This window comes from Mixophyes fleayi, chromosome 5, assembly GCF_038048845.1.
Source record: "Mixophyes fleayi isolate aMixFle1 chromosome 5, aMixFle1.hap1, whole genome shotgun sequence".
Lineage (NCBI taxonomy): Eukaryota > Metazoa > Chordata > Amphibia > Anura > Limnodynastidae > Mixophyes > Mixophyes fleayi.
In genome coordinates, this window is record NC_134406.1 from 121,184,863 (window position 1) to 121,202,153 (window position 17,291).

Here is a 17,291-nt window from a genome sequence, read left to right on the forward strand (position 1 = left end):
CTATTAACAAACAATATTGAATTGTTTAAAAATCATAATAACGTCTTATTAACCAGGTAATGGTAAAATCCCTGAATATACAACAGTCCCTGCGACCTTAATGTGCTATATGACAAACACTAGAGACCTCAATAATTATATGTCAATTTCCCCCTTATTGAATACACCAGCCCTCATTATCTACAATTCACTGGGCACCCCATTAATTGTGTACCAGCCACTGTCCCCACATTGATTTTGCACCAGTTATTATGTCATTCTGTGAAGATACGTTGTTCCCAAATCACTCAGACACGGTATTAGAGGAAAAATAGAAGGATGATTTATTCTGCAGAACAGAATTAAATACAGCACGGCTCCTTAACGATAGCAGCTTCAACAAGTGAGGAAATCAATTTCAAACAAATCCAGTGAGATAAGTACAGCATGGCCCCCTTAACAATAGCAGGTCCAACAAGTTAGGAAATCAGTCCCAATAAATCCAGTGAGGTATGTACAGCACGGCCCCCCCTAACAAGTGAGGAACTTGGTCCAAATAAATCCAGTGCGATATGCTCCATAGCGAATCTCTGGCAGAGCATCACCTCTTGGCCAAAATCAGTCACATCCATGTCCAGCTCCAAGGGTATTGGGATTTCTGTCCACCATCCACTCTCTAATTCTGGAGCCATTTTATTCATTAGCTGCTCCAATATAAAGATGTTTTTAATGTCCGTTACGGTTGTGGCTTTCTTCCCTTTTAGCCACCGATTACAGTTTCTTTGCAATAAACTACTAAATTCCGTATAAGAAGAGAGTCACTGCTGCTTGCCATAGTTCTGAACTTAGTGCAGTAGGATTCAGGGGTGACCGCATATCGAGCCAACAATGCTTTCCTAATGTCCTGGTAGTCTCTTTCTTGCTCTGGGCTCAGGGCATGGTATGCCTCCTGCGCTCGGCCCATCAAACTAGGTATCAAATATTTCGACCACTCCGCCACAGGTATATCATGCATTTCCATCATGGACTCAAATAACTGAAAGAGAGTGTCAATTTCTGTGGCTGATTCCACAAAGCGTGTTACATCGTGATCCCAATCGCAGCATCTGTCTTCCTTTCGATACTGACACTGATGCCATTGCAGGTACCACAACCAGTCAACCCAGCGCTGCTCCCAATACTGCTGCCCTCTCATGTGCAGCAGCTCCTGGTCCAAGTATATCCAACCAAATCTGCAGCTGTTTCGTGTTGCCGACGGTTATTGCAGCTGCCTGGGTTGTCATCCCCCCGGTTCCATTACTGGATTCCCCTGATGAGTCCTGAACCGTGTCCGCCGCCTCCTCCTCCTCACCAGGGTTTTCTATGTTCCACTGAGCCAATTTTTCGATTGGGGACACCCTGGTATCCATTGAGTTGAGCTCAATTTTTCTTGTCTGACAAAGTTCCTGCAGAATTCATTTCTTGGTTTTCCGTATGTTTGTGCTGCTGCCTCCATTCTGCCGTGCCTTTCCAATTCCTTGCTTGTTACTGAGTGATCCCACCACTTGCCACCAAATGTGAAGATACGTGGTTCCCAAATCACTCAGACACGGTATTAGAGGAAAAATAGAAGGATGATATAATTAAATACAGCACAGCCCCCTTAACGATAGCAGCTCCAACAAGTGAGGAAATCAGTTCAAATAAATAATAAATAAATCCAGTGAGATAAGCACAGCACGCCCCCCCCCCCCCCCCTAACAAGTGAGGAACTTAGTCCAAATAAATCCAGTGGGATATGTTCCATAGCAAATCTCTGGCAGGGCATCACCTCTTGGCCAAAATTAGTCACACCCATGTCTAGCTCCCAGGGTAGCCTCTTTTATCACCTCCTAATCCCACCTTAGGAACTGCCTGCACAGGGGAGTTGCAAAAAACCTCAATAGGTGGGCTTCTCACACTATTCAACTCCCTCCGCTACCTCCCCAGTTGTCCTCCCTCAGGTCACCTCTGCTAGGTCTCTCTCCTGGATGACTGTAAAGCTCACTAGTGGACAATAGGGAGCAAACAGAAGGAACAATGATACCGTATTTACTCAACTCCTGAGAGTTCCCTGTGGAGGTGGAATTTAAGCCCTGAAATGCTTTTCCATGGAGAGGTTACATCTCTATACAATAACCATTATATTGAGACAGTGTTCTGATTACAAACCAAATCTAAGCCACCTCATAACAATGGACATTTGAGACAAATGGTAATTACCTCAGCTAACACAAGCAAAATGACTTCTGCTGTCCTGTTATTTTCACACAATATGGCAATATTCTTTCTATTTCTAATACAAACAATATTGCAGGTAATAGCAAGGGCAAAATGTACCTAATAACTTGAACTAATAATACACATAATACAATGATGCTCTGGTGTATATACTTAGAATGGGCGAAGGATTAAAAAGTACATTAAACTGTGAGAAACGGGTGATCAATAAAAAGTTCTCAGTCCAGTAGCACCCTATTCCCTCACACCCTCATTAAAAATCTCATTTATAATCTACAAGGCAATGTCATTCCCTGAATGTAAAATATCCACTGTGACCTTAACTGATTATAGATCAGACAGTAGAGACGATTCACAAGCTCAAAGCATTTAAATTTAATCTAGGGCACCTAGATTTCCACCAAGGTGCATGAGGGCAGTGTGCCTGATACTCAAAATTGCTATGTTCATAGACACGTTTATTAGATGTTTTAAATATATTATTGAAATTTTCAGGGTTGTATAGGAAATGTCTACATTCATAATGTCGACAGAGCTAATGTCTATACTGTTATATTGAGCAAAATGTTTAAATGTTCAAAATGTCTACACATTTAAAATGTTGACATTCATAATGTCTACACATGCAAAATGTTGGCATCCAAAATGTTGACACACTGTCATAATGTCTACAGGGCTGTAATGAAATTAATATTACCCTACACCCACTGCCCCAGGGGTGTGAAAAGAGACCTAGTTCTATCAGCATGTGGCTAGGTAAACCTAGAGGGGCGAGGAGGGCCCACATTTTTTCTTTTGGACCCGATCTCCCTGGGGAATCCTACCCTGTGCTGACTGGCCTAGTGCTTGTTCAGCATTATGGAGGGGAACCCCAAGCTGTGGTTTTCCCTGCTACAGTGCTAGTGCTGGTAATAGTAAATTCGGGGGGACCCCATGCTTTTTGTCTTCCTCATCTTGCTAGCACCAGCCTAGGCTGGCAGCACTAGGGTTAGTTAAGCTGTTTGGGTGGGAGGGGGCACACCGTTTTTCTTTTTTATATTTATCTATTTATTTGGATACCAGCATTACAACCCTAAACAGTGTAGGCAATATCTCTGTCGACATTATGGTATAGACATTTTGAATATCGACATTATGAATGTAGGTATTTGGACTACATGACAATTTTAATACATTGTACTGAAACTATCACATAAAGGGCCATCAAAAAAACAGGAGTTTAATTAGCTCCTACTGGATCAATATATACAGTCATGACCAAAAGTTCTGAGAATGACACAAATATTGGTTTTCATAAAGTTTGCTGCTTCAGTCTTTTAGACCTTTTTGTCAGATGTTGCTATGGTATACAAGCATTTCATAAGTGTCAAAGGCTTTTATTGACAAATTCATTAAGTTTATGCAAAAAAAATCAATATTTGCTGTGTTGACCCTTCTTTTTTAAGGCCTTGGCAATTCGCCCTGGCATGCTGTCAATCAACTTCTGGGCCACATACTGACTCATGGCCACCCATTCTTGCCTTATCAATGCTTGGAGTTTGTCATAATTTATGGGTTTTTGTTTGTCCACCCGCCTCTTGAGGATTGACCACAAGTTCTCAATGGGATCAAGGTCTGGCGAGTTTCCTGGCCATGGACCCAAAATTTCAATGTTTTGATCCCAAAGTCACTTAGTTATCACTTTTGCTTTATGGCAAGGTGCTTCATTATGCTGGAAAAGGCATTGTTCGCCACCAAACTGTTCTTGGATGGTTGGGAGAAGTTGCTCTTGCTGGATGTTTTAGTACCATTCTTTATTCATGACTGTGTTCTTAAGCAAAATTGTGAGTGAGCCCACTCCCTTGGCTGAGAAGCAACCCCACACATGAATGGTCTCAAGATGCTTTACTGTTGTCATGACACAGGACTGATTATAGCGCTCACCATTTCTTTTACAGACAAGCATTTTTCTAGATGCTCCAAACAATCTGAAAAGGGATTCATCAGAGAAAATTACTTTACCCCAGTTCTCATCAGTCCAATCCCTGTACCTTTTACAGAATATTAGTCTGTCCATGACATTTTTCCTGGAGAGAAGTGGCAAGTAACCATAGTTAACAGAGGAAGAACAATAATTTCAAGCACCATCCTCCTTTTAAAGCTTCCAGTCTGTTATTCTAACTCAATCAGCATGACAGAGTGATCTCCAGCTTTGTCCTCATCAACACTCTCACCTGTGTTAACGAGAGAATCACTGACCTTATATCATATGGTCCTTTTGTGGCAGGGCTGAAATGCAGTGGAAATATTGTTTTTGGGATAAAGTTCATTGCCATGGCAAAGAGGGAGTTTGAAATTAATTGCAATTCATCTAATCACTCTTCATGACATTATGGAGTATATGCCAATTGCCATCATAAAAACTGAGGCAGCAGACTGTGTGAAAAATAATATTTGTGTCATTCTCAAAACTTTTTGCCATGACTGTAGTAATAAAACTATTATACATACTCTGATTCACATTAAGGTTAAAGAGTAAAATTTGAAACTATCCATTGTTGCTCTTTTGATATATGCTTTTATACCAAAATTTACCAGTGTTAATACCCTCTGATATGTGCATTTATATAATCTCATTAATTATATTTTTCATCACTGTTAATCTCCTTTGATATGAAAAAAAGTTGCAGGAATGGTTCAACCTGTAGTTATAGCTCCTTATTTGTGTTTTTTTCTAATCTGTTTTGTGAATGGCTATTGTGAAAATGTATTGTAATAACAATAAAATATTAACGTTGATTAGTTGATAAAACTGTCATTTCTGTTCCTCTGACACTGATAGGTTAATCCTGTTACATGATCTGTATGATAATTGGCTATTGTAAAATATGCATTCTTTTCTTTGATTTGTTTGTAGTAATGTAATTTATGTTTCTCTCACCCTGATTGGTTAATAACTACTAAATATACCAACACCATGTTTGATTTGTATTTTAAGCAACTATGGGCTCTATACTGTGAACTGTCATGTCAGGACACAGAGCTGTAACTAATGTGATGCCCCCCACACCCTGAATTGTAATCAAATTAATGCAAAATTAGCGTCCTGTGCGACTGGGCTGCTGCCCCTATTGAATGGCCCTAGTTACGGACTTGCGAGGACATCCCCCGATGAATTTATATGTGCCAAAACACATAGGGGTATGGCTTGGCGATCAGAAAGACACACCTGAATAATCCATAAATGGTTAATGGAGGAAACTGGATGGCACCTGCATTCTTCCCCATTGATGGTAATCTGTACTCAGTGGCCACTTTATAAAGTACTCCAGCACACCTGCTTGTTAATGCAAATATCTAATCAGCCAATCATATGACAGCAACTCAATGCATAAAAGCATGCAGACATATTCAAGAGGTTCAACTGTTGTTCAGACCTAATGCTAGATTGGGGAAGAAATGTAATCTTAGTGACTTGGAATGAATGTTGTGCCAGATGGGATGGTTTGAGTATCTCAGAAAAGCTGTACTACCACTTAATAAAATATTTTATTAAGGTGCCCTTAGTACTGTAACTAGATGGTAGTGTAAATTTAAAATCAGTATCTCCAGAGAAACTTATGAACAAACTTTCTCATTCAGTCATACAGTAAGTTTACTTAGAGGTGCATGCCTGCACTTCTTGACGGTTGCAGTGCAAACGTGAAATAACAATTGCAACTTTCAACAAAAGTTATGTATAATTTTATGCCATGACAACACACATGCAGTAGGCGCATCTACCAAAGAACTGTACAGAATTCAGCAAAAGCATTTCATGCTGAACACAATATTATCTTGGTGTTTTTGGAATATTAACACATGATTATTATTTTATACTTGGTCTTATGAAATGACTGGCCCTTAATGGGTGTTATGTTATATGCAGTCAGGTCCTGCATTTGAAATATTACCTAGCGTAGTATTAGGCCTTTCAAATCATAATATATTTATGGTTAAGGTGAAATACATGTTTGATTTCTTGACTCTGTATGACAGAATACAACAAGGCCCAGTGCATTTACAATTGGAATGTCACGGGCACTAGGAGTTTTACCCAGAATTTACCAGGTGTTGCTACACTTACCAGAAGTGCGGACCTCTGGGTAGTGTGGTGAATCAATGGAACCATACAGTAGAATAAAGGAAAGAAATATCAATAGTATAAATGCTGAGTCTTGGCACCGTGGAACTGTGATGTTACAGCAGTTTAGTAAACAGGATAAAATGAGGAAAGAGTCCAAGTGCCTTAGCACGCAAGTAGCATATAGCAGGCCAGTACTTGATAACTGGATAACGTAAGGCAAAGACCAATCAACAATATAGTAGAAGAGTCAGCGACTTGCAGCTACAATACAGAGGCACTTGTAGACTTTAGTCCAGCTAATAGGTACCATACAGAGTAGTAGCTATATCACAAGGAAACATGAATGGTTTACAGCTGGTAAGTTTCACCACGGATATGTAGAGAAGACTTGTCCAGCGCAGGTGTGTAAGAGAATAGCGTAAGTGGTCTGCAATTGGCAAGTTGTACCACTGATGTGAAGGGAAGACTTGTCCAGGCGCAGGCATGGAACGGAGTAACGTGAGTGGTCTGCAATAGGCAAGTTTTACCACTGATGTGTAGAGAAGACTTGTCCAGGTGCAGGCGTGGAACGGAGTAACGTGAGTGGTCTGCAATAGGCAAGTTGTACCACTGATGTGAAGGGAAGACTTGTCCAGGTGCAGGCGTGGAACGGAGTGACGTGAGTGGTCTGCAATAGGCAAGTTGTACCACTGATGTGAAGGGAAGACTTGTCCAGGTGCAGGCGTGGAACGGAGTAACGTGAGTGGTCTGCAATAGGCAAGTTGTACCACTGATGTGAAGGGAAGACTTGTCCAGGTGCAGGCTTGTAACGGAGCAACGTGAGTGGTCTGCAATAGGCATGTTGTACCACTGATGTGAAGGGAACTGAGAGGTGATTAATTAACCAATGAGACTAGAGGCGAGGTATTAACAGTTCAGGGTTTCTGCACATGCGCAATCTTAGTCAAGATGGCGGACGGCCGCGGCTCAGGGGAGGCACTGGCAGGAGCGAGAGAGACCCATGTCCCAACCTAGATGCACTAACAGTCCGGTGAGTGACAGTAACCCCCCTTTTAAAGGTGGGCACAGAACACTTAGAACCAGGTTTGCCCGGATATTTGGAATAAAACTTTTTCAGAAGAGCTGGAGCATTAAGATCATCTGCACGGATTGAAGAGCGCTCCTCTGGACCAAAACCTTTCCAATGCACTAGGAAGCGAAGGACTCCCCTAGAGATTTTAGCATCAAGTATATGAGTAATCTAAAACTCCTCCTCTTGTTGAGCTTGAACTGGGCGAGATACTGAAGAAGGAACAGAAAATCGGTTGATGATGAGAGGTTTGAGTAATGAAACGTGGAAGGAATTGGAGATACGAAGGTTCTTCGGTAAAGACAGCTTAAAACAAACAGGATTTATCACTTGAACGATTTTATGATGAACAATAAAACGTGGAGCAAACTTCATGGAAGGAACTTTCAGGCGAATATTCTTGGTAGAAAGCCATACACGATCTCCAATTATAAGTGCTGGAATTGCTCGCTTCTTTTTAACAGCAAAAAATGTATATCTTGAAGATGCCTTTTTCAAAGAGAATTTAACCTGAGCCCAAATGGATTTAAACTTTGACATAAACCCTCCACAGCAGGAACTTGGGTGGGAGGGAGGGCAGGAAATTCTGGGAGAGACGGATGGTGACCGTATACAACGAAAAATGGTGTTTTAGAAGATGACTCATGATACATATTATTATGGGCGAATTCGGCACATGGAAGCAAATCTACCCAATTGGCCTGGTTGGCTGAAGAAAATATTCTTATGAAAGTCTCTAGATCTTGATTGACTCTCTCGGTCTGTCCATTTGATTGAGGATGGTATGACGATGATAGTGACAGTTAAATACCCAAGGTTTTGCAAAGGGCTCGCCAAAATCTGGAGATAAACTGCACTCCTCTATCCGAAACTATTTCAGATGGACATCCATGAATTCAAAATATTTCCTTGATGAAATGATCAGTCAATGTAGAAGAAGAAGGTAATCCTATCAAAGGGACGAAATGAGCCATCTTAGAAAATCTATCTACCACTACCCAAATGGTATTGCATTTCTTGCTGAGAGGAAGATCAGTAACAAAATCCATACTTATATGGGTCCATGGTTTAGAAGGAATGGGTAGTGGTTGAAGTAGACCCGCCGGTGTTCTACGGGAAACTTTAAATTGGGAACAAACATCACAAGCAGCCACAAACTCCTTGACATCTTTCCTAATAGAGGGCCATCAGTAACTTCAAGAGAGAATCTCTAATGTTTTTCGTTCTCCAGAATGCCCAGCAAAATGAGAGGAATGATACCATGACAAAATCTTTTTACGAAGAAGTGGTGGAACAAAGGTTTTCCCAAACGGTAGAAAATTGGTGGAAGAAGCAGCTAAACTGACACATTTAGGATCCAGTATGGGACGATCAAAACAATCTTCAATATCAGAGGAAGAGGCCACTGCCCGAGACAATGCATCCGCTTTTTTATTCTTAGAAGCCGGTTTGAAGGTTATAATTAAGTCAAAGCGAGAGAAAAAAAGGGACCATCTTGCTTGTCGGGGGTTCACATATTGAGCTGACTGTAGATAGAGAAGATTTTTATGGTCAGTAAAAATAGTCACGGGGTGACGAGCACCCTCTAGTAGGTATCTCCACTCCTCCAAAGCCACCTTTATGGCTAATTGCTCCTTATCTCCGATAGTATAATTCTTCTCAGCTGGTAATAAACTTCGTGAGTAGAAAGCACAAGGATGGAAGTTCTTTTGTTCAGATTTCTGAGATAGAATGGCTCCTAGTCCAAAATTAGAGGCAACTACCTCAAGGAAAAAAGGAAGGGTAACATCAGGTTGTCGAAACGCCCTCTTGAGGAACTGAAATGCTTGAAGAGCCTCAGGAGACCATTGCTTGGTATTAGCACCCTTACGGGTAAGCGCCACAATAGAAGAGACAAATGGAGGAGAAACCTTGAATAAAACGTCGATAATAGTTAGCAAATCCTAAAAAGCGTTGAATAGCTCTGAGAGTAGTTGGCTGGGGCCAATGTAACACTGCATTCACTTTCTCCGGATCCGTCTCTAGACCTACTCCAGACACAATATATTCCAGGAAGGGAATCTGAGATAATTCAAAGGAACATTTCTCCAGTTTACAGAATAACAAATTTTCCCGGTGGCTAGAAAGGACCTCTGCCACATGTAATCGATGGGATGAAAGATCTTGAGAAAATATCAATATGTCGTCTAGATAAACAACGACACAAACATACAACAAGTCCCGGAAAATCTCATTCACAAACCCCTGGAAGACAGCTGGGGCATTACACAACCCAAAGGGCATGACAAGATATTCATAATGTCCATCCCTGGTGTTAAAAGCTGTCTTCCATTCGTCTCCGGCCTTGATCTGAATTAAATTATAAGCACCACGAAGATCCAGTTTAGTGAATATCCGAGCTCCCTTAATGCGATCAAAAAGTTCAGTAATTAACAGAATGGGGTAACGATTTTTGATGGTTATGGCATTAAGACCTCGATAATCTATACACGGTCTCAAAGACCCGTCCTTCTTCTTAACAAAAAAGAAACCCGCTCCAGCGGGAGAAATGGATGGTCGAATAAACCCACGATGGAGATTTTCCTTGACATAGTCAGACATCGCCTTAGTCTCTGGTAACGAAAGGGGGTAAACACGACCCCTAGGAGGATTTTTGCCAGGTTGTAAATCTATTGGACAATCCCAAGCCCGATGGGGCAGAAGACGTTCTGACTGGGCTTTATCAAATGCATCAGCAAAGGAGTTGTACTGTGGAGGAAGACCAGGTGGACAAGGTGTTATAGATGATTTATTTATTATTATTTATTTATTTTCACTGGAACCACTTGAGTCAAACATCTGTGATGACAATCTGAACCCCAGAAAATAACTTGCGGAACATTCCAGTCAATCTGTGGAGAATGGAGTTGAAGCCACGGAAAGCCAAGTACGATAGGACTAGTAGTAACCGGAAGAACTAAAAACGAAATTTGCTCTTGATGTAAAGCCCCGATTTGAAGGTTTACAAGAATGGTACGTTGAGTAATAGTTCCATTGATAATTCGTGAACCATCTATGGCCGTAACAGCAATAGCTGTTTTTAAAGGAGTCACAGGTAAAGACCACTGACACACTTAGGAACTTGAAATAAAACTCCCAGCAGCTCCAGAGTCCAGAAGTGCTTGCAATGTAAAAGACTTAGTAGAAGTGGAAACAGTAACAGCAAACAAGCAAACTTTAGAATTCAAAAGGTGTGGAGAGGATTCCAGGGACCCTAACCTTCTCTCCAGAACAGGTTAGGGCCTCGCGTTTCCCAACTTTCTAGGGCATGAGTTCAGCAAGTGATTAGGATCAGCACAATAAATACAGAGCTTATTCTCCATCCGTCGTTCCCTCTCTTCTGAAGTCAATCTAGAACGTCCTACCTCCATGGGTTCCACTGAAGGTGAAGGATGATGAAATCGAGAAGGCAGGCGACCCGACACTTTAGGTGAACTCCTTTTCGGAATTTCTTTCTCGGAATCTCATGTCCACTCTGTTGCACAAAGATATCAAAGCATCCAAAGAAGATTGTAACTCTTGGGAAGCCAGCACGTCTTTAATCTTGTCAGCAAGACCTTGCCAGAAGGCAGCTATCAATGCCTCACTATTCCATTGGAGTTCAGAGACAAGTGTGCAAATTTGAATTACGTACTGTGCTACTGAACGGGATCCTTGGCGTAATCGAAGAATACTAGAGGCAGCAGAACTAACACGACCAGGTTCATCAAAAATTCTTCGGAAAGCTGAAATGAACATGGCACTATCCTCCAACAGGGGGTCATTTCTTTCCCACAAAGGAGAGGCCCATGCCAGAGCCTGTCCAGAAAACAGAGATTAAACAGGCCACTTTAGAGTGATGAGTAGGGAAATTTTGAGGTTGGAGCTCAAAATTAATAGAGCACTGATTGAGAAAGCCCCTACAAGCTTTTGGATCTCCATCAAATTTTGAGGTAGTAGGCAGGTGTAGAGTAGAAGCAACAGACACCTGGGATGGCACTGGGAGAGAAGAAGACTCTGGGGGATTATTAGTAGAAGATTCATTTTGCACAGGATCTCCCCGAAAGACTAGACATTGCAAACATTGAAATAATTGTTGCTGACGAGCATCTTGTTGTTCAACCCGAGTAACCAGGTACTGCAGCATATCCTTAGCTGTTGGTTGCGATCCTTGGTCTGTCATGGCCTGTTCTTATTGTCACAGGCACTAGGAGTTTTACCCAGATTTCACCAGGTGTTGCTACACTTACCAGAAGTGCGGACCTCTGGGTAGTGTGGTGAATCAGTGGAACCATACAGTAGAATAAAGGAAAGATATGTCAATAGTATAAATGCTGAGTCTTGGCACCGTGGAACTGTGATGGTACAGCAGTTTAGTAAACAGGATAAAATGAGGAAAGAGTCCAAGTGCCTTAGCACGCAGGTAGCATATAGCAGGCCAGTACTTGATAACTGGATAACGTAAGGCAAAGACCAATCAACAATATAGTAGAAGAGTCAGTGACTTGCAGCTACAATACAGAGGTACTTGTAGACTTTAGTCCAGCTAATAGGTACCATACAGAGTAGTAGCTATATCACAAGGAAACATGAATGGTCTACAACTGGTAAGTTTCACCAAGGATATGTAGAGAAGACTTGTCCAGCGCAGGTGTGTAACAGAATAGCGTGAGTGGTCTGCAATTGGCAAGTTGTACCACTGATGTGAAGGGAAGACTTGTCCAGGCGCAGGCATGGAACGGAGTAACGTGAGTGGTCTGCAATAGGCAAGTTTTACCACTGATGTGTAGAGAAGACTTGTCCAGGTGCAGGCATGGAACGGAGTAATGTGAGTGGTCTGCAATAGGCAAGTTGTACCACTGATGTGAAAAGAAGACTTGTCCAGGTGCAGGCGTGGAACGGAGGTAGCGAGAGTAGTCTGCAGCGGGTAAGTTCTACTACCGATGAGGAGAGGAGACTTGTCCAGAGCAAACGGATAACACGAGCAGAAACAGGAAACACTTCAGAGTCTCAAGGAATGAGAATCAAGAACAGGCAAAGGTAATAGAGCAACAGGTGCCTTAAGTACTGAGAGGTGATTAATTAACCAATGAGACTAGAGGCGAGGTATTAACAGTTCAGGGTTTCTGCACATGCGCAATCTTAGTCAAGATGGCGGATGGCCGCGGCTCAGGAGAGGCGCCGGCAGGAGCGAGATAGACCCATGTCCCAACCTAGAGGCACTAACAGTCCGGTGAGTGACATGGAATTTCTTTTGTTCGACAAAAAATAACTCTATTAGCTCTGGAGCTGTAGTGATTAGCTTTTTCCTGTGCAGGATTTTCTTCACAAATAATTCTATTAGGGGCATATTTATCAATGTTCGGCAAAAGTGAGAAATAGTTATCAATCCTTATCGCATGGATAAGGATTGAACTATTTCTCAAATTTATGAACAACAGATCACAGAAACAGCAGTTCCGAAAAACTGCTGTTTCTGTGATAAAAAATATCACACTTACCCCCCTCTTCGGAAGCGCTGTCTCCGGGTCTTCTCCGCGTTCTCTTCATTCTTCAATTGTGCATGTGCAGTTCCAAGAACTGCACATGCGCACAAAGATCCCCGTTCTGTCTCTGCAACTATCGTTGCAGAGAGAGAGAGCTGAGTGACAGGGAGGGATCATGTGATCCCTTCACACATGCGCTGTCCAGCTCTGCTCTTCGGAGCAGAGCTGACAGCATTGGATTTCTTCAATTATGTTAATGTACGCCAGCTTCAGCTGTTTTTTCGGAACTTGTTAGATTTGAGCTGGGAGCAGTCACCATACTGTAGAATGGTGACTGCTCCCAAAAATGAAGAGGAGTGCAAAGCAGCAGATATCCATGATATCTGCTGCGATGCACCTTTCATAAATATCCGGAGGACACTGTGTGATCTTAATTTCACGGTAAGTGCACGATAGTGCACTACCGTGCTTTCATAAATATGCCCCATAGTCCTTAGTCATAAAACATTTAAGTTAGCACAAAAATGAACCCATCTTCAACTGAGACTGAGCATGAGCAAAACTATATGTGAATGTGCTTTAATTATATTAATTAAGCAAAATCAATCACACAAGAATATTACGCTCTCAAAAATAAATTACATAATGACATTTTTTTTAAACACGCTCTGCTGTATCACAAGTGATACATGTAGTGTGCAGCAACAAAATTATTTTCAACAAGAAATTATCTGCTTTAAATTTAATGTTTCATTGTTTGATTAATCTCGAGTAGCAGGACCTAGGTTGCAGAAATGTCCCTAATCAAATCTGTTATGCTCTGCTGGTTGTAATATTGTTTGGTTATGTTGAAACACAGCAGACTAACACAGACTTTGTGATGGAAACTGGAAACTAATGTGATTGGAGTCAATAGCTATATTACTGATGTTGAAATCACAACATGGCTTAGTGCTTGCAGTAGGAAACAGTTCTCACTTCATTCTTCAAATAATGCTTTGACACAGTTTTTTCACAGTTTGTTTTGTGACATATTTAGCTAAAATTGGAAATGATAGCTCATTTTAAAGACTAAATAATTTGCACATTTAACAGAAGTTGTTTAAATATGATTCATACCAGTGTGCTTCTGTAATCCTGCTTTTCACTTCCACAGGGACAGGACACTCCAATTGTGAAAAAACAAAGTGCTTTCCCCTGTAAATAGAGATAATACAAAAAAGGTTGATTTTTTTCCCCCCTATATACAATATGTAGGTAATGTTGTTTGAAATGATGCACCAGTTTTAATAATATTGTATGTAGTGTAATAATAAAACATAAGAGTGATTTTTTTAACATAACCACAAATAACTTGTTGCCTGTTCTGATACCACACCTAACTTTTTCCAATGGGTTAAACACAATGATAAAAAATGATGGATCTGCTGGAAAAGCAGACAATTCGGACCTGTTTCAATAAGACACTCAAAACGAACGTATTGTGCTTTTTTTAAAAAAAAAATAGACGCATGTATATCGGGCATAAGCATGTCCATATTCAACAAGGATCTGGGGGTAAATGTATCAAGCTGCGAGTTTGCAACTCCAGCGATTTTCTCAGGAGAGTTGAAACTAGCCGATGTATGAAGCTGAGATTTCATGCAAAATCGCCAGAGTTGTGCTTCTGTCAAAATCGCTGTTTGCAAAATGGCCAGTGATCAAATTCCCGACTGTTTGCCACTGCAGCTATACAGCTCTCAAATGTATGAAGCTGCGAGTTAGTAAACTCAGGAGAGTTCGCTTCAAAACACGCCAGATACAACACGCTGCTTGATAGCAGTGTGTTGTAGAAACACATCACTGTTATACTGCCCTGGCAGTGTTAAAATGGTAAAAAACAGATAAAAGTTGAAAAAAAAAAAGCGTGAGGTCCCCCCACTATTCATGCTTAACCCTAGTGCTGCCTGACTAGTGCTGGTTCCGTGAAAATCGGGGGAAAATTTTGCGTGGGGTCCCCCGATATTCACTTTACCAGCACTAGGCAAACCAGCCAGGGTTGGCGGCACTATAGCAGGGGGACACGCGGCAGGGGTCCCCCTGCCATAATGGCTAACCAACCCTAGACTGTTCAGCGCTGGGCTGGATTCCCTAGGGAGTGGGGTCCGCCAAAAAAAACGAGCGGGCCCTTCCCCTAGAAAGAACCAGCCCAGTGCTGATAGCACTAGGGCTCTTCCTACTACCCCTGGGCTGTGGGTAGTAGGGGTAATACGGCGAAATAGTATGAATTTTTTTTTGCGGGCGCCATTTTGTTTTGTGGAACTACAAGTCCCAGCCAGCCAGGTTGCCAAAAACAGTGTGGCCATGCTGGTGCTTGTATAACTACAAGCACCAGCATACCCACGGCAGCCAGGGCATGTTGGCACTTGGAGAACCACAAGTGCCAACATGCCCTGACATCCCTGGCTTGCTGGGCCCTGTAGTTCCACAAAGAAAAAAGTTTACAAAGCCACAACACCCTCTTATAAACCACATACATTTATTAAAAATAATAAAACCCACAATAAAGACACTAACCACCCTCTTTTAAACCACAAGTATTTATTAAAAATAAAAAAAAACAAATACTTACCAATGATGCCTTCTTTCTTGCTCCAATGTCACTTATTATTTGTAAATCCATCTTGCCGGCTTGCCCCAGTCCCAGCCATTTGTACCTCCATAAGGGAATCTTTGCCAACAGGAACTCTTCGCCCAGAAGGGGCACATATTTGTACATCCCGACTCTTTAGTGTTGCTTGAAGATAAAAAATAAAAAAAAACGGAGCCGCCGCAAACACCTCCTACCTAGTAGGAGGTCCGTTTCGCAATGCTCTTACGCTGTTTGCGTAAGAGCTAACTACTGTATTATGGTATTTTCCCACGCTAGTGGGGAAATCACATAATACTGTATTTAGCGCTTACGCAAGTAATGTAGCGCATTGCGCATGCGCTATGCTACTTGCGTAACCTGTATTTACTGTATTACAGGTTACGCAAGTAGCGTAGCGCATGCGCAATGCGCTACGTTACTTGCGTAAGCGCTAAATACAGTATTATGTGTATTATGTGAAAAAATAATGCAATATAGCCCAAGCACCTTGTGTGGGTTACTCATCACAGCCCCATATCACTATCTTCATCTTCCGTTCGTGACAACATAAAAATGAAAGCTAAAACAAAGTCCAGAACAGAAAAGACATAAAAAAAATTGTCCCTCTCATTAGTGTAAGTGTAATGAATAACCAGTAAGCAACCAACATTGGTAGATCCCAATAATCTTAGCTTCGATTTTCAATTATGCATCTTTTAATAGGTATATTACTATTTTAATAGTTACTGGATTAAAGCAAAATCCAGTAACTGCTTTGTAGACCAAAAAGCTCTACATTTTTGCTTTATATGATAAATCAATCCTTAAGATTATTTAAAACTTTGATTATTTTTCTTGTGAATTACATTGAAATCTATTTAAATATAGTATATTTACACTGCGTTTTTAAAAAATATTTTGACAATATGTACCAACATGTTAAGTCTGCAACAATTCGCTACGTCACAAAATGTTGGTGTCTTTTTTTGGTGACCGTATCATTTAAGCAAGAATGTAAGAAGCATTGTTGAAATCAAATCAAAGATGTATTGTGGATAACCTTCTCAATTTACTACTTACATATTGAGAAAGAATCTTGAGCTGGCAGTTTATTGCACTGAGCAAATTACACAACGAGAACAAGGACTTCCGGTCAGTAATCTCTCTTTAGCTGCGCTTGCTCATATAAAAATGTAAAACACTTTATGCTTAAGCTTTCTTCCCATTTTTAGCACAATCCCAATACAGCACTAACACATACAGAGTGATTCCGTTTATAAAGTCATGTGGGTTCAGTAGGAAATGAAGCTGGTTACACCAGTTTTTTTTTCCGCTGTGTGAAAAAGTTAAGATGCTCTGGCTGTTTAAAGAGGGAAGCTACAAAAGAGGTGCTAGATAGTACATTTTTAATTTATTATACACAAGCTCTGCCAACTGAAGAGCAGGATTACTATTATACATACAGTATGTCCTTGTTACTTCCAGATTACATTTTACACATGTAAAAGTTTCTTCACTACAATAATGAAATCTATTATTTACAACTTCCTTAGACACCCATGATAATTTGCATATTTATCAGAGATATCCGAATTTTGAGGTTTGAAGTTCACAAGCAGAATATATTTAGTGCGAGCTACCATACTGGAAACAGACCGTCTTAATAAAAGTTAGCTTTCCAGAGTTAACAAAAGAGACTCTTGCATCAAGAAGTGAAAATAAAATTGCCTCCACTAATCAATACCAAATATTGCAAGTGAGTAC

At 41.0% G+C, this 17,291-nt stretch overlaps 1 protein-coding gene across 24 annotated transcripts in view; it reads right to left on the reverse strand.

The window, feature by feature from the left end:
- Window positions 1-17,291, reverse strand: part of LOC142158631 (poly(rC)-binding protein 3-like) — a 1,531,228-nt gene that overhangs the window by 380,261 nt on the left and 1,133,676 nt on the right. For 18 of the 24 annotated variants that reach the window (XR_012692823.1, XR_012692822.1, XM_075212788.1 and 15 more), the window contains one exon: window positions 14,036-14,113. The exons of the other annotated variants lie outside the window; for them this stretch is intronic. The gene's annotated coding sequence lies outside the window, so the exon portion shown is untranslated. The remainder of the gene's footprint in view (window positions 1-14,035; window positions 14,114-17,291) is intronic. 24 annotated transcript variants of the gene reach the window in all.